The sequence below is a fragment of the Hakea prostrata genome, chromosome 4 (assembly GCF_041222555.1).
Source record: "Hakea prostrata isolate BN-2017 chromosome 4, UWA_Hpros_2, whole genome shotgun sequence".
Classification (NCBI taxonomy): Eukaryota; Viridiplantae; Streptophyta; class Magnoliopsida; order Proteales; family Proteaceae; genus Hakea; species Hakea prostrata.
The window spans coordinates 26,677,245-26,703,113 of NC_142603.1; positions in this window are offsets into that span (position 1 = coordinate 26,677,245).

Genomic DNA, 25,869 nt, shown 5'->3' on the forward strand with positions numbered 1-25,869 from the left:
TTTGAAGAACTCTTTTTCTTCGCTCCGATTCTTTGAGTTCCGATGTTGCCAAGGCGAAGAAATTTTTCAAAGGGCTGCGACCTTCGATCAAAGTCCACCTCCTTGCCTTACCTCTTGGAGACTATGCTCGGGCCGTGGAGAATGCGAAGAAAATTGAGGAAAGCGAGAAGGAGAATGTGCGAGCACGAAACCTTGGCAATCCGGACCTTACGGATTTGTTGATCGTCTTGACCGTCGTTTTGTGAAGCCTGCACCGTACCCCACTCCCACCTATCAGCCCCGGAGTGTTGGGCCGAGTCCCAATCTTTGCTCATGTAGGCCGGTATGGCCGGACTAGTGGGACCCGACCTGCGGGAATTGTTCAGCCTTCTCTACCGGAATGGTACACCCCGAGGCCTGCATTTCGAGAGACCTCCGGTGGCAGCTACCTCTGTTGGACCGAAGGATAATGTTTGCTTCTTTTGCAAACAGCCCGGCCATTTGCCCGCCTCTGCCCCAAGAAGTCTGTTCAGCCGGTGCTCTGTTCGGAAGAGTGTCCCTGCCCCTCTCTGCGCCGGCGAGTCTTCGATATATCAGTGCTTGACCAAGAAGCTTGTCATGATGTTGTTACGGGTACATTGTTAGTCGCTTCTTTACCAGCATTTGTATTGTTTGATACGGGTGCATCTCATTCATTCATTTCATCTACTTTTCTTTGTGAAGACTTACCTAACACCCAAATGTTTGTCTAGTTATTTATCAATTTGTACCCTGTTGGGTCTCTTTGTTAAACTAGATAAAGTGTTAGAGGAATGTCTTGTTTGTGTTTGTGGTTTGAACTTGGAGGCAAGGTTGGTGTTGTTCGATATGAGAGATTTCGACGTGATCTTGGGAATTGATTGGTTGACATCCTACGTAACTTTGTGATCTTGTGCTCTTCAAAGAAGATCCAATTCCGATTGGAGGGGAATTCAGTTTTGGAGTTCCAAGGAAGGAAGGGAAGAGTGAGCAAGAAGACTTTGACCGCTTTAATGCAAGTCCACTCCCTAGTGGAAGATGTTTCATCTGGAAGCAAGGTTAAGGAAAAGAAGAGACACTGAAAATGTCGGTGTAGTTTGTAACTTCGCTGATGTGTTTCCAGACGATTTATCGGGACTACCCCACGATAGAGAGGTTGAGTTTTCCATAGACTTAACTCCTGGAGCGTCTCCGGTGTCTAAAGCTCCTTACGGGATGGCGCCTACCGAGCTAGAGGAGTTGCAAGCTCAGCTGAATGAACTCCTGGATAGAGGTTTTGTGCAGCCAAGTGTGTCACCCTGGGGAGCTCCGGTCTTGTTCGTTAAGAAGAAAGATGGTAGTATGCGCCTATGCATTGACTACGAGAGAGTTGAACAAGTTAACGATCAAGAACAGATACCCGTTGCCTCGGATTGATGACTTGTTTGACCAGTTGAAGGGCGCGTCTGTTTTCTCGAAGATTGACTTAAGATCAGGGTATCACCAGTTGAAAGTGATGTCAAGTGATATCTTTAAGACGGCGTTCCGAACAAGGTATGGACACTATGAATTCAAAGTTATGCCTTTTGGCTTAACAAATGCCCTGCCGTGTTCATGGACCTCATGAACGGGGTATTTCATGATGTGCTCGATAAGTTTGTGATCGTATTCATTGATGACATCTTGATTTACTCGAAGAATGAAGAAGAGCATGCGGAACATCTGAACTTCACTTTGCAAAGGTTGAGAGAAAAGAAACTCTATGCTAAGTTTGGCAAGTGTGACTTTTGGCTCTCAAGGGTAGTGTTTCTTGGCCATGTTGTTTCAGCCGAAGGTATTCGTGTCGACCGGAAAAAGTGCAAACCGTTACCGATTGGGAAAGACCGAAGACCGTGATTGAGATAAGAAGTTTCCTTGGATTGGCAGGATACTATCGGAGATTTATCGAGAACTTTTCTAGGTTGGCTGCCCCTATGACTAAGCTAACTAGAAAGGAAGAGAAGTTCGTTTGGACCGAGTCTTGCGAGAGGAATTTTGAGGAGCTGAAGGTTAGATTGACAAGCGCCCCGGTTTTGACTATACGATAGTTCCGGTGGGTTGACGATCTACACCGATGCTTCCATGATCGGATTGGGTTGCATGTTGATGCAACACGACAAAGTTGTGGCTTATGCTTCTCGGCAATTGAAAGACTATGAGCGGAATTATCCCACTCACGACTTAGAGCTTGCCGCCGTTGTTTTTGCTTTAAAGATTTGGAGACATTACCTATACGGTGAGAAGATCGCTATCTTCACGAGATCATAAGAGTTTGAAATACTTCTTCACCCGAGAAAGAGCTGAATATGAGACAAAGAAGATGGCTGGAGTTGGTTTACGACTATGATTGTGACATCCAATATCACCCGGGTAAAGCAAATGTAGTTGCGGATGCTCTTAGTAGGAAGAGTCGGAAGAAGGATTTGAACTTGTGTGCTTTGAGTCGACCTTTGTTGCTTGTCAATGGAAAGGTTTGGCTTAGAAGTGGTTCTGAGGGTTCGGATTGTATTCTTTTTGCCATGACGGCAAGATCCACCCTTAGAGATCGGATCGTCGCTTTGCAAAGTTCGACCCTGACCGAGAGAGAAGATTGGGAAGGTTGCCACGAATTCAGAGATGGACCCTGCTTTTAGTACATCTTTAGATGGTGCCTTATTGTTTAGAGGTAGACTCTGTGTGCCAGCTGTTGATGAAATCAAGAAGGAAATATTGAAAGAAGCACACCGGTCGATCTTTACAATACACCACAGGGGGTACCAAAATGTATAAAGACTTAAGGGAACATTTTTGGTGGAATAGCTTGAAAGCGGATGTGGAAGACTTTGTTGCCAAGTGCGAGACTTGTCAGCGTGTTAAAGCCGTTCGCCAACCTCCGTCCGGATTGCTTCAGCCCCTTCCCGTTCCTAGTTGGAAGTGGGAAGATATATCCATGGACTTCGTGACTAGCTTGCCGCGGACAAGTAAAGGAAATGACACTGTGTGGGTGGTTGTAGATAGGTTGACTAAATCAGCCCATTTCATACCTATGAAGATCACCTACACTTGAAGGAACATTTTTGGTGGATTGGTTTGAAGGCTGATGTTGATGATTTTGTTGCCAAGTGTGAGACTTGCCAACGTGTGAAAGCCGTTCGACAACCCCCATCTGGATTACTTCAACCTCTTCCTATTCCTAGTTGGAAGTGGGAGGATATCTCTATGGACTTTGTGACTAGCTTGCCTCGGACAAGTAAAGGCAATGACACTGTGTGGGTGATTGTTGATAGGTTGACCAAATCAGCCCACTTCATTCCTATGAAGATCACTCATACTCTGGATAAGCTAGCAAGGCTTTACGTGGATAATGTGGTTCGTCTGCATGGTGTGCCATTGAGTATTGTTTCGGATCGTGATCCAAGGTTCACCTCAAGGTTTTGGAATAGTTTGCAGAAGGCCTTGGGAACCCAATTGAACTTGAGTACAGCTCATCATCCACAGTCTGATGGACAATGTTAGCGGACAATTCAGACATTGGAAGACATGCTCAGATCTTGTGTGGTGGATATGGGTGGTAATTGGGATGAACACCTAGCTTTGGTTGAGTTTGCCTATAACAACAGTTATCAAGCAACAATAGGCATGGCTACATTCAAGGCTTTGTATGGCGGTACTTGTAGGACACCTTTGTACTGGACTGAGACAGGTGAAAGAAAAGTCTTAGGTCCTGAGATGATTGAAGCTACGAGTGCTATGGTAGATATGATAAGAGAAAGGATTAAGTCTACCCAGTCAAGACAGAAATCTTATGCTGATAAGAGAAGGACCGATTTGGAATTTCAAGTTGGAGAGAAAGCTTTTCTGAAGGTTTCACCAATGAAGGGTGTGATGAGATTTAATGTTAAGGGAAAGCTTAGCCCTCGTTTCATTGGACCTTTCGAGATTTTGGAAAAGGTTGGACCTGTTGCGTATCGATTAGCATTACCTCCGCCTCTTGCTGGTGTTCACAATGTGTTTCATATTTCGATGCTCCGAAAATACATAGAGAATCCGGAACACATTTTGCAGCAAGCACCTGAAGGACTTAGTGCTGATTTGACCTACGATGAAGAGCCGGCCGAAATCTTGGATAAGAAGGACAAGCAGCTGCGAAATCGCACCATTCCTTTGGTGAAGATTCGGTGGAAGAACCATACCCCTGAAGAAGCTTCTTGGGAGAAGGAAGAAGATATGAAGGAGAAGTTTCCTTACCTCTTTGGAAGCACAGGTACGCTTTCAATTTCGAGGACGAAATTTCTTTAAGGGGGGGAGAATGTAAAACCCAGCCCTAACCTTGACCCGGAAACCTTGTTATTTGTAGGTCCAGTGACCCGAAGTAAAGTAAGAAGTCAACTTTGGGCCATCCCAGTGGAGGACTTGGTGTCTGGCTTTGAATCCATGAGAGTTGATGATGAGGTTCTATTTATGGAAACTGAATCTTGATGAAGATCGGATTAGTTGATGGTCTTGGAGTGCTCTCTATCATGGTTTGAAGGCATTTCTACCTATTAGGTAAGTCACTTGATATGTGTGCAAAACCCCTTTAGGATTGGATTTGATCTGGGTATTCAATTCCCTGTTTAGGAGTTGCTGAACTGATTGGTCGACTGGACCAGTCGACCAATCCACTCGACCAATGAGTGCTGTCTTTGGCAATTAGGTCTTGCTTGCTCTATTTAAGTCCAATCTCGAGTCTACTTCGTATTTTCTGCCTCCAAACTCTTTGGAACGAACCAAAGACCTCTGCAAGTCATCTCCCTTGCATCCTTGGTGTTTTTCTTGACGGATCTTCGTCACAACTCTTCCTTTTGCATCAAAGGTATGTCTACACTCTCTTCTTCTTCTCCATTTCTGTTTTTCTTTCCTTTTTGAGTTGAGACAGTAGAGGAGATGTTGCATTCTCTGTTGCAAACATCTCTGGACTTGTCTCTCATGATTTTCCTAAGGATTAATGGCTAATGCAATGATCTTAACCATGATCATTGCAAGCTTTTGAAGGAATCATGATCAAACCATGATCTAGTCTTTGTTTATCTTTTGGTTTGAATTCTGATCTCCTTAGATCTACTATATTGATCATGTTAGTAGTCAATTGCTGTGTTTTCTTTTCATGATCCATGATCTATCAATCTCTAGTTGTTTCTCTTCTACCATACCATGTTTTCTTCATGAATCATGATAGTTACATATATGGTAGGTTTTGTTTCCTTATTTAGATTTATGCTCTTAGGTCTATTTTCTTGAAGATCTAAGTATGCTTCTCATGATACCTTTACCTGAATCAATGATTCATTCTCCTATTGTTCTTGTCTTTGATTTCTATCTTGAATTCTTCAAGAACCATGATTGATCTAATTATGGTAACTTTTTGTTTCCTAATTTGTACCTTGATGACTTGATTTGATTAGTGTTTTGAGATCCCCTATATGTTAGGATACTACTAATGTAGTTTACCCCTTGATTAGTACCCTTTTGAACCACCAAATTCGGATTTTATATCTTAAAACTCTGATTTTATAGGCTACTGTCTGCATTGGTCGACTGGACCAGTCGACCAATCCACTCGACCAATGAGTACAGCAACTCCAGAATTGGTCTGTTTTGGATATTTTGGTATCTTTTCTGTTAGGGATCCTTCCTAATATGTTGTATACACTTGTTTAGGACCTTCTTCTCAAGTTTGTCAAGATCTTACTTGATTTCTTAGGATTCCTTTGCAAGTTATAAAAGGTAAGGATGGTTACTTCTTTAACAACATAAATTGCATATCTTAGTTTCTATATTTGAATGTTGTTAAGTTATTTCTTTAATTAGATTCTTATAATGTTATACTACTGTGGTACTGTCTTGATATCAGTAGCATTACTATTTATATTGAATTGACTCATGTATGATTTACTTACCAGTTATATACAAGTTGATTGTAATTATTGATTTCTTTCCATATATGAAGTTACCATATATGTGATGTTATGAATTGATGCTTGTGTATGCTTAAGTATGGTTTGGAAAGGAGAGGTGTCCTTTTGACACTTCTGTCCTTGGACTACTACGGGAATATTATGGGATGTTTCCGGAGATGCCCTCTGGACACCTTCCTAAACTGTTGGATGACATATTTAGGACTGTCTAGTAGTGTTTGGCTAGGATGTCCCGTTATGTCAGACCCTAATCGGAGGGGTATTGAGACCGAACGACCCGTGGTAGCAATGGGGATTCATGGGCGCTCAAGACCGGTAACCAACCCGTGAGAGGACAGGAATCACATTGTGGGGGCCATTTATTGGTAGGGTTGCATATGGATAGACTTGGGCTCACGGGCGCTTAAGACCGGTAACCAACCCGTGAGAGGACGTGAGAGCTTCCCGTTTACCATATGTGGATGACCAATAGGGTTGATGAGTCCGTAGTCAGGGACTATGAGGACTCTAGTGTGAAGGATTCCGGAAAGGATCGTCAGGGACGAGGAATGGACGTATCTGGATCTGACTTGATGTAACTAAGTAGAATACTTGCATTTGGCTAGGCTTAACCCTGACATGCGCCAGTAATTAGACCAAACGGTGATGTGAGAGAGCGGTGACCTATACCCCCAGCCATGGAATGTCCCGAGGGATGCCGGACCCATTACCAACTGATGATGTAAAATCCAGCTTTTACCTAACCTTGACCCGACCCGGTCATTGTTATGTTTGTAGGTCCAAAGACCCGAAGTGGTGGTAGGAGGGACTTATGGGCCCTACTGGTTGATGACGTAATGTCGGGATTCCAGTTTATGGACATTGATGATGCTGCTCCTTCCTTGAGCACATTACCATTGCTAAGTTAGAATCTGCGCACTGATGAAGAGCGAGACAGTTGAAATAGCAAACGGACTCCTGTGCATAATCCGAAGGTACTCCCTGAAACTAGACCTCTTGAGTGAACTGTAGGAGAAAACCCCATGCAATTTGACCTTGTATAGCCCTCCAAGTCCGCACCTAAAGTTGCTGAACTATTCTGTAAAATTTCTGCAGAGATTGTTTTGGTCGATACTATTGGTCGATACCATCGACCAAAGTTATCGACCAACAAGTCTGCTGAGCCCAGATTTAAAGATTCTTGGAATATTCTTTTCTATTTATTTATTCCTCGAGACTGGAGCCCTATTCTCGCGTTTTTAACATCTGGGAACGTGAGAGAGCCTCCCAAGAACTCCACCTTGGTAGTGGTGAAGCATCTTCTTCATCAATCATTGCCAACCACTCATTCCTACTTTCTTGTTCCACTTTAAAGGTATGACTCTCTCTCCTAATCACTTTCTCACTCATCTTTTCTCTATTTTACTGTTGGGACCATGGCCAAGGTGCTGCAACCTTGCATACACCTTGCCATGAACCTTCTAAACCCCATACAATGATGTTTTCACCAATATGACTATGATTGATTCACCTCATGATCATTGACTACACATTTCCATGATTTATTGCTTACCAACTTGCTTTATTTACCAAAACTGAGATGAAGCTCATGATTAACCTAATCTATACCTTGCATATGTGCTCCATGTTACTTCTAAACGATTCCCTACCTAATCCCCCATGTTTTCCCCTAATTTGCTTTGAGATATAGCCAATGCCATGATCTACAACTCTTAACCTTAATATGTCAATTTGGGGATTTCCAAATGGACCATTGGATTATGAAAGTTTCTTGATAATTAGTGTCCCCATGTTGTGCTTAGACTATCCTCCAAGTTTCATGTCAATCCGAGACCCGGAAGACCAAATCCGGGCAAGAATCCGAAAAGCCGACTTGCTGTCACGGAATTGATTTGGTCGATACTATTGGTCGATACTATCGACCAAATCTATCGACCAATAGAGTTGTTGTCAGCAACTTTTGCCCAGCTTCCGATTCGTTTGATCTCCGATTGTTCCGATTTCTTCTCTAACCTTTCATATATGCTTGTTTAGGACTTTAAGACTATTTGGGCCACTGCTTGTGATCTTGGACCATTCTCTTCTCCGATTCAAGGTAAGGATAGTTATCGATGTAATTACCTAGGATATGGAAATCTTGACTTGGTATTCCTAACCTAGTAAATATAGCTTCTATTTCATATTCTTATCGTGTTAGACTTGCTACTTATGTCTTTTAACAGTAGCTTTGTGTTTACATTATATTACTCCAATGTTTTATCATGTTTATCAATTTCAATATATGATGACTTATGTCAATGTCATGAATTGAATGTTTATTATGACGTTGTATCTTGTGAACTGATATGATGAACTTGGGCATGTGATTGCTTAAGTATAACTTGGGATTGAGGGGTACCCTACTGGTGCTTCTGTCCTTGGACATCGGAGGGAATAGTATGGGATGTTCTCCGAAGGTGTCCATTGACGCTTTCCCTGGTTATTGAATGACATGCATGGGATTTGTCTAGATGTATGGCTAGGATGTCCTTATCATATCAGACCCGATTCGGAAGGGCATTGAGACCGAACAACCCGTGGTAGTAGTGTGGATTTGTGGGCGCTCAAGACCGGTATCCACTCCGTGAGAGGACATAAATTGCATTACGGTTACCCGAAAGGGGCCATTTATTGGTAGGGTTACAAATGGCTAGACTTGGGCTCACGGGCACTCAAGACCGGTGAAATGATCCGTGAGAGGGACGTGAGAGCTTCCCGTTTACCATTTGTGGATGACCAATAGGGTTGATGAGTCCGGTGAGTAATATCCGTGACTCTAGTGTGAAGGATACCGAAAAGGATCCCGAGAGGGGAGGAATGGAAGTATCTGGAACTGGCATGATATGATTAAGTAGATGACTTGCATTGGGCTAGGCTATACCCTGACATGCGCCAATACTTAGACCAAACGGTGATGTGAGAGAGCGGTGACCGAAACCCCAACCATGGATTTGTCCGAGAGGGATGCAGGACCCAATTCCCCCCGGTGATGAATGACTGAGACTACCTAAAGAAGTATGGTGCTATGACTTAAAGCATGTCTACCGTAGATGACCAGCATACTTAGAATAAAGTCATATTGCATTATATGCCTCATATCATCTGCATCATTTTATGATTATCTTGTGGTTTATGTGTGGTGGGATAACTTCCTTGCTGAGTTCTTTTGAACTCATTCCTTTTCTATTGCAATATTTTGTTAGGCTATTCTACAGGTGATTACTCTGATGGCACCCTCCCTGAGGTGGACCCAGATACCTCATACTACCATCCGGAGGCTGGCTACGTTGAAGACTTCGGTGACCATACCGAAGAAGATTACCGGGCGTACCGTAGGTTAGCCCCGGAGTTGTATGGGAGCAGTCATGTTGGGTCTCCATGGTCCTCAACTTTGAAGAAGATATATTTATTATGGAGGAGACTTATGAGTAGTTACCCCTTCTTTTGTGACAGTATACTTAGAAGAATTGTAATAACTTTAACTTACCTTTATAACTTGAGACTTGTACTTAACTAAATTTTGACCTCACTTCCGTTTGGTGAAGGAGTGGATTCCGCCCACTGCCTTCTTAATTTATCTGATTTAATTGTTATTTCCGCACTCTGATTATGTCTGACACCTTATTTCTGAATTCCATGATCATTCATTGTTAGTTTATAATTATTATCTGTTCATGATTGTATTATCGTCGATGTGGATTATGTGGTCCCTGAACTATGGATCTTCGGGGCTGTGGATCACATCCCGGTACGCCAGATAGGGTACCGGCTTGGTGGATGTGACAGATGATGAGTGATTGAGACCTTCCTAAAGAAGTACGGTGCTATGACTTAAAGCATGTCTGCCAATAGAGACCAGCATATGTAGAGTTAGATTCATACATTCATTGTTTGTTTCATACCATATTGCATTTATGTTTGTTCTGAAATCCTGCCATTTATGTTATTATGGATTTAACTGCCTTACTGAGTTTCTTTGAAACTCATTCCTTTATTGTACAATGTTTGTTAGACTATTCTACAGGTTCTGAATATCATGACGGCTCGTACGAAGAAGCGCAAGGAGAAGAGGCATATCTCCAGGAAGGTGATTGCGGTTACAACAATTACACTGAGGATCCCGCGAGTGGTTATGCTCCGTACGATGCTTAGTCCGACCATAAGAGTGGAAGTGTCCTTGTGCCGTTTATGAGATTTATACTTATAGGGATGTTGTCTATAAGATTGAGAACAATTTAGTTACCTATTGTACCTGCTATTGGGATTAGATTCTATCTTGTTTATTCTCTTTTAGAACTACTTTTCCGCTGGTTGTAGAGTGGGATTTCACCTCACTTTACTTATCTAATTAGACACTCTGATTATATCTAGTACTCTGATTTATATATGATTCATTCTTTCCTTATTTGGATCTATGGTTTATCTTCCGCACTTTTAATATTGTTCATGATTATGTTATTGTTTATGTGGGAGGTTGATTACTCGATACCTGATCTTCGGGCTGTGGATCACACTCTCGGGTATGCCAGATAGGGTACCGGCTGGGAGGATGTGACATGTAATAATCACGCAAGGTGGTTCAACTATTACAAAAGATATGATTTTATAAGGGGGAGAGCCACAAGTCAACTTTCAAGTTAATGATGATATGATGACTTGGCGTCAAAGTTCTTTGGAAATCAAAAAGTACCTAGGGAAAAGGCGTAAGAGCTGAACAGGGTATGCTGGATGATTTTGACAAGACAGGTTCAAACCTGCTGATCAAAGTCTTATATAAGTTCAACCTGATCAGTAGGCTTGGGGGCTTATGTTGTGACTAAAATATCCATTTCTGGTTTATACCGGTCTAATCAGACTTGGCCGGATTCGGTTTATGAGATGAAAGAACTTATGAGTTCACTCGAGATGAAGAAGATCAACACCATCCAATGAGGAGCGATGATCCGATGGTAATGATTGAAAGTATTATGAGCGGGAAAGTTTATATAAAAGGAAAAGGAAGACTCGAAGAAGGTAAGTCTCTGAAATCAACCAAAATCCTAATTCATTCTGATTTGACTCCATTAGAACACTTTAGAAGCTCCTGGGAGCTCTGAAGCATCTTCTTCACCATACTGACTAGATCGTCGGAGACATGACGCCGATCAAGACGATCGGCTCCGTTTCTCACTGGTGTTCTACTTTCTCAGGAGTGAAAGGTTGATTGATCGAAGAGCGAACCAGATCGATCCAGATCTGAGGAGTTCGGTGCGAAGGTGACGATTTGAGGCGATCGGCAAAATTAGCACCAACAGGTACGGTACGGTATGGTTAAACGGTTTCGGTACCGTATTGACACCCTTATCCCTAATGAAGTTATTTGAATATCAAAATTATTGCCACTAACCATCCAAGTGTTCAAGAAGTGATAAGACACACTGAAGTAGGGGTGCAAGTTTAGCCATGATAGCCCTAACCCACGCTAAACCCAAATAGGGCTTGGGTTAAAGATTTTGGCCCTAAGAGCAGGTTAGGGCCAAAATATTCTGGCCCTAAACTAGGGCCAAAGGTGGGCCTGGAATTATTCTCTGGCTCGCCTAGCCTGGCCCAGCACGTCCTTGATTTTGTCCATGATCCTGGCCCTGATTCTAGCCCCGATCTTGGCCCTGATATTGATCATGATATTGATCCTGATATTAGCCCTAATCTAGGCCCATGATTTTGGCCTTAACTTAAGTTTGAACCCTCCACTCATATGGAGATGAATTAATTCTAATCTACATAGGTGAATATTTGATACGTAATATTTGACACGTGTCAAATTTTAAAAACATGGTCATGTTTTGTAGAATATTAATAAAAATAAATTATATCCTCATTACCAATGCAATAAACATCTATCTAATTTTGGCCTTGATCCTGACCCTAGATTTGGCTCTAGTCTTAATGTTAATTTGACTCTGATCATGTACTAGATTTTTACCCTAATCTTCATATTAACATTGATATAACTATAAGTCTCAATTTTGACCTTCAGTCATTTTGATCATATTAGACTACGAGTTCACTTTTTATATTATTTTTAAGGTAATTTTTATTTTTCAAACTAAATCATTTTTAGTTTCAAAAAACATTGATTTTTTTTTTTTTAGGACTAAGACGAGATAGTATATTATAAATAATAAAAACTAGTATATAGAGAATTAATATCTAACAAATCTACACCCCAACTTCTCATCATGAATATTGACATCTTTCTTTTGCCTCCAATGTGATATTTCAAAAGAAAAAAAAGAAAAAAAACTTATTAAAGACAGATAGTTGTGTTTGTAACTAAAATATCATTTTCTTTAACTACGGAAAAAAAAAACTTAGGGATAATTACTATTGCCCCCCTGTACTTTGATTTTATTACTAATGTATCCCCTGTATTTTGAAAAATTACTAATCCAACCTTTAACTTTGTCTATAATTACTAATGCCCCCCTACTATTAAGTTCTGTTAGTTTACTGATGATGTGGCATCTCCATATTTTTTGAAAATCCCAAAATACCCTTTTACTTATCTCTTTACTTATTTGCCCTTTTGTCAAGTTACAGTAATACCCTTAATTAATTGTAGAGAAAAAAATTATCATAATCTGTTTTACTCTAAAAAAAATCACCAAAATAAAGAAATAATAATTGAATAAAATTAAAATAGAAACCGAAGAGGAGGGAAGATAGAATTCAACTCAAGTTTGGAAACTGAATATCACCTACTTCGTTAATTCCTTCTCTGGCAAGATTTTGTGGTTTCGTCAATGGTGGGTTAGTAAAGCGGTTAAAAGTCTAAACTCCCATGGGGAGGTGTTACGTTTCGTTTCCAATATTAAAAAAGCACCAGTCCCCAAAAAAAAAAAAAAAAAAAAAAATTGTGGTTTCCTTCCCTACGTATGCTAGAGGAGAAGGTGGGAAACCAAATCGAATTTGAATTTTGCCAATTTCTTTAATTCAAAATAAATAAGTTTAGTGAAGGTGGAAAACCAATATTTTTTTAATTCAAAATAAATGAAGTTAGGGTAAAATTGACATTTAATCTGGTTTTTATAAATGGGGTAGTATCGTCTTTTGATTTCTTAATTTTAATGAAGGACAAAGTGGACATTATATATTCAAACTTAACGGCTACTTAACATCGTTATAAGGAACCGGGGCAACAGTAATTTTGTAAAGAACAGGGTTTTATTAGTAATAAAATCAAAGTACAGGGGGGCAACAGTAATTATCCCAAAAACTTATATTAAATTATCGTTGATTTACTTGTTAACAAGGTTTTGAATATAGATTTTTTTTGTTGAATAACGATATCAATGGAAGAAGTTTCCTATTTCCATCACCAAAGCAATGAGAGACTTTCAGAGCTCAATAGAGAATTATGGAGTGTGATTTTATTTATGTTTAAAGCAACATTATCAACTTATTGACTATTTTATCATTCTATGAATTTTACTTTTAGTTTACTTGTGATACTTTTTTTTTTTAATGAACTTACATTTGATATTATAGGTTCAAGGATATGATCAATTAAGGTTAGAGACAAGGCCAATCAGGGCCAGAGCCAAGATAGGGTCAATCAGGGCCAATCAAGGTCAGAGCCAAGAGAGGGTCAATCAGGGCCAATCAGGGTCAGAGCCAAGGACAAGGCCAATCAGGGCCAACCCATCCTGACTAGGCCCAATTAAGGCCAATTATGACAGAAATGGCTGGGTTTGGCCCTGTAGAGTTTAGGGCTAGGGACAATAATCATTGGCTTTAAACTAGGGTCATTGCGGTAAAGGGCTCAGAGTAGAACATATAAAGCTGGGCTTGAGATTTTAAAAACCCGGACCAACCCAGCCCTATTGCAGACCTACATTAAAGTGGAAAACAAATCACCCCAAGGTTGCATCCTGAATTTAATCTCATCGATGGTATTAAACGGTTGTCCTTTTCAAAATACATAAGCACCCGTTTGATGGAGGAAATTTTGAAGGGGGTGGTCAACAAGGAAAGAAAAGAGAAAAATAGAAAGTTCAAAATTGAAAAGACCAAAAACAAAAGCACCCCATTGGAAAGAGGAGAGGGAGAGATGTGAGAATAAAATGCTCAAGTTGTACTCGTAAACGAAGTCTCTGTCATTCTCGAAATCAAACTTTGGCGGGACTGAATAAATTGACTTATTCTTTATTCCATATTCATAAGAACTGCTTAAATTCAATCCTCATCCCTATAAGACCCACCCAAATCAAACTCCGAAAGAACCCAGAAGTTATTCTACATTTCTGCCCGGGAAGGGGGGGCCCCCACATTGGGCTGCTTGGGGGGGGGGGGGGGGTTTTTTGGGTGGGGGTCGAAGGGGCCCCCCAGGGCCGCCCCGGGGCCCGAGGAGAGACCGCCGGGGGGGGGGGGGGGGGGGGGGGGGGGTCCCCCCCTCCCCCCCCGCCCCCTCTTTACCTTGACACCGAGAGGGGGGTGAATCGGTGTCTTCAAAAATTCACCACAATGTGGCTGGGTCTACCGGACAAGTTGTATCACCACTCGCAATCAAGGCACTCCAATATGTGCAACAAAGAAAAATAAACAAAAACGCAATGCACAGAGTTTACGTGGTTCAGCCAAATTGCCTACATCCACGGAATAATACCCAACATAGGGTTTCGTATATTACTCAATACACTCTTAGATATATTGATGCTACAACAGTCCGAGAACACCAATCCCGTTATAGTCTAAAATGCAATTCAGACAAGGGCACCAACCCCAACCCCCTAGACAAGCTCCAACTTGCTAGGTCACATTATTTTGACTGCTACAACAGTCCAAGAACACCAATCCCTGCTATAGTCTAAAATGCAATTCAGACAAGGGCACGAACCCCAACCCCCTAGACAAGCTCCAACTTGCTAGGTCACAATGTAAACCAATAATTCAAGTTCCCCAAATTACATTCATGAGATAGATTCTTCATCACTAAACATAACCTCGAAAATAATAGACAATCACTTGTGAATACGGGTTACCTCAACTTGTGTAAGATGCATGGTAACAATACTTGTTTCTCTTTTTCTCCAACTCTTTCTTTTTTTCTCTTTTCAATCTTTTTCAGTTTTCTCTCTTTAAAAAAGCCATACAACCATGTTCCCTTCTTTTCTTCAGCTGCTTCTCTTTTCTTCTCTTTCACTTTCTTTCTTGTTCAGCAAAACAAAAGACTTCTTATTCCCATGCTTCAGATCTCCATAGCCAACCAACGTCTTCTGGTTCGACCTCCACGCTATTTCCAAGCTCCTCAAAACGTCCATACTTTTGCTGGAGTTTGCTCTCCTTTTATAGATTAATTTAACTCAGAGTTTGAATCAAACTCAGAGTTCCTATCTGACTTAAACAAGGAGTGTTTTAACGTACAAATCGGACTAACTTCTAGATCTCCAATGAACAATACCACCGTTGGATTTGAAGATCAAGAAGTCGTGAAGCTCTCCTCCAAAAATCGGCTCAATCGGACACTGGATGACCATCCGATGAAGAGGTTGATCAAAACTGGACTCAGAGTTTGAATCAAACTCAGAGTTCCTATCTGACTTAAACAAGGAGTGTTTTGACGTACCAATCGGACTAACTTAGAGATCTCCAATGAACAATCCCACCGTTGGATTTGAAGATCAAGAAGTCGTGAAGCTCTCCTCCAAAAATCGGCTCAATCGGACACTGGATGACCATCCGATGAAGAGGTTGATCAAAACTGGACAGAGACCCTCAAAAACGGGATTCTTGAGTTTTCTTTATTTGAATTGGATTCTTTCTCTCGGAACCTTTTTGTGTGTTGCTGTACCATATCAAAACCCACTTAAGTTGCCAACAATGACAACACCTTCATTTTAGGCCAATGGAACAACATAATGGAAACCAATGATTCCAGTCTTTTTCCCTTTTTTTTTTTTTTGAAAAAAAAAAAATAGAGAAATTTTCCCTTTTTTTTTTATTTTGTGGGGGGTTGGGGAATTTTGCCTTTAAAAAGGGGAAAATATAGTTTGGGGTTTGTTTTTTTATTGTTTTTTTTTTTTTAAAAAAAAAAAAATTTCATCTTCGCTCGATTTTGAGAACCTTGCACTTGGATATCCTATGGCGGTGCTGAACAAAGGCAATCAGTGGTGGCAACAAGAACACGTTTCTTTAACCCTACACTTGAATATCTCTCATTAAAGTTCTTTTTCTGGCCACGGTTCTTCTGTGATCTTGATTTGTAATAGAGACCGATGATTCCATTATTTTGTAATTTGAAGATACCAACATAGACATAGAATATTTCCGTTCTTTTTCAAACTCTCGAAAGAATTGGAAATCGTCCCCAAATCAAGAAATAGATTGTTGGATTTTTGTTTTAAAAATAAAATAATAATATAATATAATATAGGATATATATCATTTACCTTCCCTCTTAGTTGAACAAATAGCACTTAGACCCCCTCTTAGTTGGATAATGTCACTTACCTCCCTTCTTACCTAGCAAACATATCAAACACCACCTCTCTATTAACTTTCTTAGTTAAATTTAACTTTTACAATTAAATATCTCCCTAAAATCTCAAACTATCCTTGGCTGAAAACATATTGTTAGTGTAAACCCTAAATCACCTTCAATTGATGTCATTTTTAAGACCCAAAACACTCTTAATTAACTTCGATTCTTTAATTTAAACGTTATAAAAGAATAAAATAAAAGAAGAAGAAGAAGAAGAGAGAGAATCGACGCTTCATCTTCTTCAACCAAGATGTCTCAATTTAAATTGTATTTTGATATCAAGTAGTATGTGTTTTTTTAGTTGTTTGATAAAATTAAAAAAAAAAAGGTACGTTGGGGTTTTAATAATCAAAGATAATTTGGGTTTTAACTATGATATTTTGGTTTTTAACAATTATTTTAATTGAGGGTAATTTAGTATTTTAACTGCTAGGGTGATTACGGTAATTTAGGGTTTAAACTAAAAAATGTTTTCAGCCAATGGCACGTAGTTTGGGATTTTAGGAAAAAAAAAATTAACAGTAGAAGTTAAATTTAACCGAGAAAATTTACAGAGGGGAGGTGTTTGATATATTTGATAGGTAAAATGGGAGGTAAGTGACAATATCCAACTAAGAGGGGGTCTAAGTGCTATTTGTTCTGCTAAGAGGGGAGTTAAGTGATATTTTCCCTATAATATATTATTTAGATAAGTTTCAAAACATTAAAACTCTGTCTCCTTAGTTTTGTTTTAAGACTCTTGTTTAATTCTTACTCTATAGGACTCTTCTGGATGTATAGATTCCAATCAAAGGGTTTTGGCAATTCGGCATATATATTAGATAATTTAGTTTACCATATGTGTTTAGTCCCACATTGGATGGAGCTAATGTATATATGGTTTATATATACATTTATAGCTCCTAAGTGGGGTGTATGCCGGTAGAGAGTTAAGTGTGGATCACACACATGCGCCGAGCTGGACCGAGTCGAGCGTGGTTGCAGTTGTGGTCCGTAAACCCTAGTCTAACCAAGCCATGGGGCATTAAGTGTCTATGATGGGACTGATCATACAGAACTCTCTGAATGTGACATTATGTACATATATAACTCTCTGAAGGTGTCCATGCGAGCTTATAAATAGAGGAAAAGTTTTGAACAAAAGTCTCACTTTGATTGAAAAAACAGAAATTTCCTATTCTAAAGTTAGAAAATTTCCATTTTGTTTTTCTTCATTCATGTGCTATATACTACCTTCGTATCTCCTTAGCAAGTAGTATCTATTGGAGTGCTAGCCTTCAGATCTAAGGAGTTGTTGTATCTTGGAGGTGAAAACGTAAAGGTCAAACCCAGTCTATACTAAAGGGGGCGTTCAAATACCTTAAGGAAAAGTACTGTACGTACACCTCAACTCACCCTGTTCGAGCTCGTGCTGGTTCTGTTTCTGCTTTTCCTACTTCATTCGGGTAAGTGGTTCTGACATTAGGTATATTATTTTGTATACTGTCTCTCTTTGTCTGATATTGGTCTATCTATACTGTGCCTCTAGTCTTCTAGTTCTAACAATGATACACAGATCTGTCATCATACAGTCTTGTTGACTGCAATCTCTTTGATTTTGTGAACCCTGTACCGGAATCGCTCTTGGTGGTACTGGACAAATGAGAATCGGTAGCTAGAATAAGAACAATTTTCTTCAATAGGGCGTCATCCAGCAAGAATTATTAATCCTCTAGAAGTTTTTTCGATGACTTCTTAAGTTTTAATTCCTTCAAATACGAGAGTTGGGCTTAGGGTTTCTTCCACCAAAAATACATTTTCCAGAAGGATTTGTAGCTTCCTTTGCTTCATCTCCAAATTCCACTGGTGAAGGAGTTGATTGATATTTTGATTTACATGGTATTAATGGTAAAGTCACTCAAGCAGAGAATTGCTTGGGTGCTACGCAACACTTGCAGTTAACGGTCCAGATCGAGCGACCGAGATTTCGATCTCGACCGTTTACAGTACAGTGCTGCGCAATGCATTGACTGCGCAGCATTGAAGTCGAACTTCTCAACACTATTGGATTTAAAGATTAGGAAAAAAATTTAACAAAGAAATTGAAAACTTATAAAAAGACCTCGCAATTGCAAGACAAAAGAGATAGAATGGGTCTTTTGAAAGAGGTGAGAAGAGCAGTTTTGTGGTTTTTCAATGTTTTAGATAAAGATTCTAGGGTAATATTACACGATATTAAAGAATATTCTTGAAAATAACTAATGCTAGAATAATTACTTAAATGGTCCTGATAATGAAAGGTATCCGGGACCATCCCCACCCCACCTGGCTCACAAACCCTTCGCCATGCTTTCATACAAAACTAAGTCGAGTGGTAAAGATTCATACTTCTCAATGGAGAGGTTATGAGTTCGACCTTACAGACTTGGCTATGAAGACGCTCTCATAGAAAAATATTTCTAGAACAAGTACATTAGATACCCATTCCCAAAAAAAGAATAGTCTCATAGCTAGCATACAATTACGTAAAAGTTTCATTCAACTTCAAGATGTTATAAACCTCCTTGGAGAATTATAAATCATGTTTATAAGAAGAAAATCAAATCAATGTGCTCACCTTGCAAGATTTGGCTATGAAGACGCTCTTAGTTACTCTGATTTGTATTATATACTCCTCCATGAAGAGAGTAGGGAACAGTTGAATGATTCTTCCAATAATATTTTCCCAAGCTCGGGTAAAGGAGGAGGGTTGGGCATTAGGTTAGTAGCCAACACTAGAAAAAATTAGCCTAACCCTTTTACATGGATTCAATCTTATATGATAAATACTATGCTAGGGCATTCCGTGGCAATCCCAAATACAGTCAAACTACATCAAGGGTTAGCTTAAGCATGTATTTATTTGCAATTGGATGAATTAACCAAATACATTCAAGATGAATTTTTCGATTTATGCTTTTTGCTAATGATATTGTATTGATAGATGAAACACGTGTAGGGATTAATACGAAATCAGAATCATTGAAAGTTGATGCGTCCAAAATCTGCTCAGCCCTTGGATCTCCACTTGATGTCCTGCAAAACGAAAGCGTCAGATGTGGCCCGACCTCTGGGGTTGGGAGTCCACCTCCGAAGGCTAAGTCAGTTGATGAACTTAATCACAAACGGCTCTGCTAGAAGCACGAGCTAATGAATGAAGAAACGGGAAAGGTGATCTAGATAGCAGAACGCTGATAGTTTTAGGTCTATCAGTATGTATCTGAACCTGAGTCTCAGATAGTATTCTTTTTGATCGATTGATCCGTCCCTCACCTCGTATGGTAGTGAGGTTTATATAGAGTGTACCTTCGAAACTCCTTCGTTGGATGCACTTGAGCCTTCTTCGGGTAGTCGTTGGATCTCATCAGTGAGATCCGTTGAGCGATAGACTTCTACTAGTTTGGGCTAGTAGAGGACTCCTGAGATAACCGTTAGGTTATGCGATAGTTATCCCTTTGATGATGATTATCCGCAGCCGTCAGTTTGAGTCTGCTGTCATCAGGGTGATTACCCTAATCCATAAGTAAGATTAGGGCACGCTTGCAGCCGAATGAGCTTTCTTCTTCAGCAAGCCATCTTCCGGACCCGGTTCGCTCGGGAGCGATTCGGTTTTCTCCGTCTCGACCGGGGTCGAGGGTCCGACCAGGTATGAACCCGGTCTGATCATAAACTCTCCATATCACGAGCCCCCCAGACCAAGCGTTCGGTCGATCCCGAGGGCTTGGTTTTTAACTGGGTTCGTCATCAGGTGATGATCTCAGTGTGCTTCATTAAATGTCATATCACATTTAATGCAGTGGTCACTTTTTCTCGAGCGTTGTGAGTGTAAGGCCACATGTCTTCGTTGTAGTTGATCTGTTGTGGCTCACGTCATCCAAGCGACGGTTTCCGAACGCCTATTTCGGATTCGTGAGTTCAAACTTTCAAAACGTCTTTCAATCTTGATCGTTGATTTTGAATCAATCTCGATCGTTCAGATTCCCGAACACTCGTGCGGGAGTTTTAAAAGCGGTTCGTTGTCTTCGTAGGTTTCATTCTTCCCGTCTGGAATTTGAACCTTTGTTGTTCGCTTCGCGCCTTCCTCGCTCTCAAGCTTCTGTCTCACTTGAATCAGTAAGTTTACTTGGTCTTTTTCCTTTTGTAGTTTCTTGAAACGAGTAATGGCGGACGATAGGGCTTCTTTAGTACCCCATGTTGATGATAGCAGTTGATGCTTTTGCTTCTCCCGCTCCCGAACAATCGGATAGTGATAACAAAACCCTAACCGTCCTCTGGCAGGAGTTCGCTGAAGTTTCTCAAAAAGGTTTTGAAAGAAAAATCGAAACTTCTCCTGTCCTTCTCGAGTTTGGATCTTCCAAGATTGTCGAGTCTTCTAGGCAGCCTCAAACCTCCGGGTCCAATGGTGGACCTGGCTCTGTTCCATCCATTTACAATGGAGAAACCCTTCTTTCAGCTGTCCAAGATTTTGATCTCCCTTCCTCATATCAGGTTAGGGCTCCCCATCCTGATGAGAGGGTTGATTCATCCCTTTCGGGTGAATTTTCTTTGTATATAGATGCACTGGAAAGCGGGGTTCACTTTCCCTTTTTTAATCCTTTGTTCTCCGCAATTTTGAATCACTGGAACATTTGTCCCGGAATGCTCCTCCCCAATAGCTGGCGTCTCATCGTCGGCTTCTTGGGTTTGTGTTTTGAGCTTGGCATTACGCCATCTCTTTCTCTTTTTGTACATTTTCATGTTCTTTCTATCTCCCATCCTCCCGGATGGGTCTTTCTTTCCAAACGCAATAAGGCTGAACTTGATTGGAGGGGCAGCATCCTTGTCAAAGGAACTTGCCCTTCTAACCACAAAAGATGGCGCGAACGATACTTTTTCTGTCGAGCGCCTCCATCAGATCTTAACTTCCCGACCACCTGGAGCAGGTTTACTTCTTCGTCCGAAAGTAACCGGGGCCTTCCCTTATCCAGAGAAGACAAGGCGGCCATCAGGAAGATCAAATCCATTCCGTGGTATCAAGAGATACATGGATATGAAGTGGAGTATAACTCCATCCTTCAAGATCTTGGGGCTTGGCTCATTGTGAGCTTCTAACCATCATCCTTTGATTTGACTGAAGTGATATGTTTTGAATTCTGATTCTTGTCCCTCTTCTTTGCAGTGCCTCCCAGAACGAACCCTGAAAGCCTGCGGGTGAAGGCCGCTAGGGCCGTTGTGACAGCCGAGCAACGATCGCTCAAGGTCTTGACCGTAGATCAAGAGGCTTCTCTTCCCTCTCCCGACCCCTCTTACAGGGGTATCAGGAATATCAGGCCTGTAGCTGATGCTTCGGGAAAGGGGAAGAAACCAATGGTGGAGAGGGCTAACGTCTCTTCCTCCGTCCGAACCAAGAGGATGCATGACACAATTGATGCTCCCTCCAACAAAAAATCCAAAGCTTCGACGGATGGTGAGGAGGTCTTCATCCCCAGTGGACCCCGAAGATGACCGACAGGGTTACTAGGGATCCCGAGAAAGCTGAGAATGGAGCTCCCTCGGTCTTGCTCCTTCGATCGCCGGGAGTTTGAAGCCCTGGATGACACCTCCCTTGTTAGTCAATCTACAAGGTACCGGTCTTCTTGCTTACTTATGTTTTCATAATTTCTTATGACTTCTTCTGATATCCTCCGTCTTCCCGAGGAATGCTTTGTGTTGAGCTTTTATCAACACATGGAAGCATTGAGCCCGGTTGGTCGCACCAGCTCCTTGTCAGAAACTTGTGAAGAGAAATTGGCCAAGGCCAATTCTCGAAATAGACCAGTGACTGCAGCTACCTTGGAGCTGCAGAAAAGCATGAGGAAGAAGTGATCTCCCTCAAGGAAGCCCTTGAAGCTTATAAAATTCGTGTCTCGCTGCCGAGCGCGAGGCCGGGAAGCAAAAGGCAGCTGCCACGTTGTTTGGTGACAGCCTTGAAATCAAAAGTAGGGAGCTCGAAGAACATCTGAAGTTGGCGATCCCTAGCAAGCCCGAGCATATAAAGCCGGACCTTCGGAAGGAGTGCATTCGGAAATACCGAACAGCGTACCTTTCTCCGAATTGCTAGGTTTCTACAACATTCAAGCTTATCGCATGGGGCGGAACGACGTTTGGGAGCAGATCCTTGGAACAATCCCCGACTTGGACACCGCTCCTTTTCGTGAGGTATGCCACCCGGAGGTCTTCGGGAAAGTTGGTATGGATCTTCCAGACCGGGCTCGGTGGAGAAGATGATCCTTTTCCAGCTGACCCTCAATATGAGGCATACCTGAATGACGAGCTGGCACTTCCAGAGGAGAAATCACAAGCCGAGTCTCAAGTTGTTGTTGTAGAGAATTTAGCCGATGCCACTCTTGAGGAAGGCTCTTCTCATGGTCCCGAGAAAAGTCCTCCCGACCCGGGGTCCCTCGGGCAACAATGAAGAAAAGGCTTAGGGAGTTGCTCTTTTGTAAAGATTTACCCTCAATTTAATGAATAGACATTTCTTTTTTCATGTTGGCCTCAAAATTTCCCCGTCTCCTTCCGAAGTCTTGCCTTGAATATCAAAGTATTAATGATAAAACTTATCACTTAAATTTTCATTCCTCGCCGAATAATAATCTTGTAGAAATATTGTGAAGATGCGTTTCGGGAAGATGCGTTAATCTTCCCCACTACTTCATTTATTGCAAAGTCCGCACGTTTTCCTTCTGCGAAGTTCAAACGTTTTCCGCTTTTGTATACCATTCACTCGTTTCCAATGAATCGGAAATACATCCATTATTTTAATGGCAAGTGCGACGATTGGAGGTATCTCTGCATCAGGTGCTCGCTTCCACATGTTTCCATGTGGCATCCCTTCGACCGTTGATCTTGCTTTTTGTGGATTTCGAAGCGTCATTTCGATCTGGGTCGTCGGTTGTCCTTAGCCTTCAACTGTCGTCTTATACCTTAGGCTATTTAAAGCCTTCGTGGGTACTCTCCATCAATCCTGACTTCTGCAAGATAGATTTGCTAAAGTGCCAAAGGAACCTTTCGTCCTTCGGCCTGCTTCCGTATTCCTCGTACTCCAACGACAGCTCTATCCATTTCTAAACAAGTGAGTTTTTTGATTTCTCATCTCTTTCCCCACTTCCCCCTAAGTAAACCGCACAGTAGTTATACTTGGGGTTTAGTTTGTTGGTCCGTCGAAGCTTTAGAAAACTAGGGTTTCCCCATTGTTGTTGTCGTTTATTTCTGTACTGATACGGCTGGTTTTTTTGTTGATTTGTATAGTGGCTCCCAAGATCAACCCGAACTTTATCAGAGCAAAATCGTGCAAGAAAAGCGTTTCGTCGATGGTGGTTGGGGCCAGTGCGGTGGTTTCAGCTAGTGAATCCTCCAAGCGTAAGGCGATCGCTGGCGGTGAATCTTCAAGTCGATTCCCGCAGCTTCGTTGATGCCGTCCTCGCGCCTCCTTTGCCCGAAGTGATCGCTCGTCTTTCCCGGAAAGATCTTGATCACTCCGTTGCCGATGGTGCTGCCGGCACTCCCGCCGGTGAGCCTGTTGGTGAGCTGTTGGTGCACCCCCGAAGGAGACTCTTCGGACATCCGAGGCAACTATGTTGGCGCCTCGATGAAGGTGTGGTCCCAGCAGGTGCTGCTCCTATTTCTAACTCCAGTGCTTGTTTGGCATCCTCCTCCTCTCCTTTTGAGTTGGAGGATTTTGCCACTAGGAACCGCCGTCGGGTGACAAGTGATGAAGCTCATCCTATGCTTGGTGTAGTTCATCCTTCTCATCCTTCGCCCGAATTAGTGTCAAACGAGTTTGACAGAGCGTTGGAATGGTGTACCGCTGCTCGAATGACTTCCCGAGAGTGCAGGTTCTTTCCAAACTTCCAGATGAAGTCTTTACGAAGTCACCGGTGATGTAAGTCTTTCTTCATTATCCTCTCGATTTTGAAAAATAACTTTTCTCTGCTCCTCGCTAACTCGGAAGTTGTTTGCGGGAGTCTCTTGCCGGTAACTTCCACAACCAAGTGGAAGCAAGGTTACTAGACTCGAGAGGTTAAGCAATGAAGTTTCTAGGCTTCGGGAAGTCTCGAAGCTAAAGATGTTGAGATTGCTCGCCTTCGGAATCTAGCTTGGGAGGTGGCAGGAGAAAAAAATTCGATGATTGGTCGTCTTCGGTCGGACTTGGATGATGCTGGGAGAAGATCCGGCGATTGGAGCGAACAGCTTGGAAAGTCGAGAGCCAAAGGATCTGAAACGTTACCCGAAAGGCAAGTTGTCGTTCCTTTGCCCGAATCCCTTCCAATCGATGTTCGCAGAGCCCGCATCTTCAAGTATTTACACAAGAAGCCTTTTGTTGATATGCTGAATGCTTATAACTTGCAAGCGCATCGGGATGGTGAGAACGAAGTATGGGAATCAATATTAAGGAAAGATCCTCATTTTGATACGACTCCCTTCAGTGCTGTTTGCCATCCTGAAGTATTTACCAACCTGGGTATTCCTCCTCCCGACTGGACCAAGGATAAGATTGATCCTCCACCTTCCGATCCGGATATTATGCAATATCCGGAAGATTCTCCTGTTTATTCTCCACTGGAAGAAGTCAATTATGACGAGCTTGTACTCGAATGCGAGTTTGGTCGAGGACCATTCTTCTCCTGGACAAGCTGAACAAAGAGTATGAAATTGCGGAGGATTTTATGCATACCGAAATATTTTTGTAATCCTCATTTCTTCTCTTCTTTTCCTTGACTTCCCACCAATGGTTGACTCATATGTTTGTTCTAGCAAAGTCGCGTCGATCTTGCATAACTTGTTAACAGTCACCTGTAATGACTTTCTTCTTTGATCAGAGATTGTATCCAGCTCTTGTAATTGTTTTGATACTGGCCTCTTTGGATCTTCTGAAGAAATAAGAAATTACTTTATCTTGAACTTTGCTAGCCACTTGAATCGCCGTTGTATTAGGTCTTAGTTGTCTGAAACAATGCCTTTAGTTAAGGATTTCCGGAGAAATACAATAAGTCTTAGAAGGAACTCACTCGGGTTTTAAACCGATGCCTTATACTTAAGGATTTTCGGAGAAATACAATAAGTCTGAGAAGGAACTCACTCGGGTTTTAAACCGATGCCTTATACTTAAGGATTTCCGGAGAAATACAATAAGTCTGAGAAGGAACTCACTCGGGTTTTAAACCGATGCCTTATACTTAAGGATTTCCGGAGAAATACAATAAGTCTGAGAAGGAACTCACTCGGGTTTTAAACCGATGCCTTATACTTAAGGATAATTCAAAAATTCAATAAGTCTTGAAGGAACTCACTCGGGTTTCAAACTGACGCCTTGCAAAAGGAACT